The sequence below is a fragment of the Propithecus coquereli genome, unplaced genomic scaffold (genome assembly GCF_000956105.1).
Source record: "Propithecus coquereli isolate 6110/MARCELLA unplaced genomic scaffold, Pcoq_1.0 Scaffold81, whole genome shotgun sequence".
In the NCBI taxonomy this organism is placed as follows: Eukaryota; Metazoa; Chordata; class Mammalia; order Primates; family Indriidae; genus Propithecus; species Propithecus coquereli.
The window spans coordinates 2,895,200-2,895,471 of NW_012154285.1; positions in this window are offsets into that span (position 1 = coordinate 2,895,200).

The window sequence follows — 272 nt, forward strand, 5'->3', positions numbered from 1 at the left end:
CCGGGCCCGGCCTCGCCTGCGCCGCGCTCCGCTCCCGCCGGCCCAGCCGAGGCGCACGCCGCCGCCGGCCCTCTCGCACCTCCCCGGCCGCGCCGCCTTTTCTAGGCGCCTCCTCCCGCCCCTCCCCGCGCGGCCCGCGCCTCCGCCGGGGCCTCCCGCGCCGCCAGCCCGGGCACCCCCCGCCGCGCAGCCAGGGTGCTGGGGGTCCCCGGTCATCCCAGCTCGTAATCCTTGGCGTGGCCATTGGAGGTTTTCTCTGTCTCATTCGAGTC